We start from the raw sequence: 1,080 nt of genomic DNA on the forward strand, positions 1-1,080 counted from the left end.
TAGGGTTTACGCCTTACAGCTCGGTTTTCAATTAAGTTCAGGTATGCCTGAATAAGTGCTACCTCTTTGGTATATGCAACTATCCAATTGTTGTATTCAAAGCTGTATTATTTTACTACGCCAATTCTTATGCAGATAATGTGGCCTACCTAATTAGAAAAGATTTCATGTCGGTACTGAGCGTTGTAGAATCTTTACATGATGGCGCCCCAAAACTGACGCCGGGTCAGGATGTGAAGCTATATCGAAAGGAAATATTCCCGCTAACTATTTACTTTCAAACTAGTTCGACAATGCAAGTCTCGAATAAATTGTGTTGGAAAACACAACGAGCTTGTCTTACGCTGGATGTCAGTAACTCGGGAGTACCTCGTAAAGAGTTGTCCGACCATTGGCTGGAGAACGCTCAGACCAACTATTCCTTGGTCTGCTAGTAGTTATAGGACTCCCACCTTCGGCTATCGAAGTTGCTGTCAGAAACTGGGGGAATATTTTGCTCAGCAATGACTGAGAGGCTTCGAGGGGCTACGGGTGGACATCATGTTGCTCTCAACCTCAGAATGTCTAACAATAGATTTGCTTTCATTGAGCACACGGGTTTGCAGACAACTTGTGGGATTACTGACTGTTCACTTCCCGCGGCACAAAAAGCCCTTTCCGCCATGAAATGGATGAGTCGACGAAACACATTTGGCAGAGATGTGTTGAGAGACGAAGAAGACACCAACTCTTGCATGTGTAGGTTGTGTCATGAAGAACGGGAAACAAAAGAGCATTATGTGCCACTGTGAAGCTTTCAATAAGACCAGATTTCTCTTCCTAGGTTAACGATATGAAGTAGATGGAATTCTGGAGCCAACTATAGGCTCTAAATCCAATTTAATAAAAATCCAATCTAATAGTAGCACTCCAGAATGTCCCTTGCTCGTGCTAAACAATCTTATATTGCTAATGCGAGAATCTTACAAGGTATGCCTTCTTTACCACCAGCTTCACCAGCCTTAGAACAAATTAAATTGCGAAATACTAACAGTACCGGAAAAAGTATTGGAACACACAATTTTTCACAATATATGCAAA

Source organism: Rhagoletis zephyria, unplaced genomic scaffold (assembly GCF_001687245.7).
Source record: "Rhagoletis zephyria isolate East Lansing unplaced genomic scaffold, Rhagoletis_zephyria_1.1 Rzeph_scaffold_18048, whole genome shotgun sequence".
Taxonomy (NCBI): Eukaryota; Metazoa; Arthropoda; class Insecta; order Diptera; family Tephritidae; genus Rhagoletis; species Rhagoletis zephyria.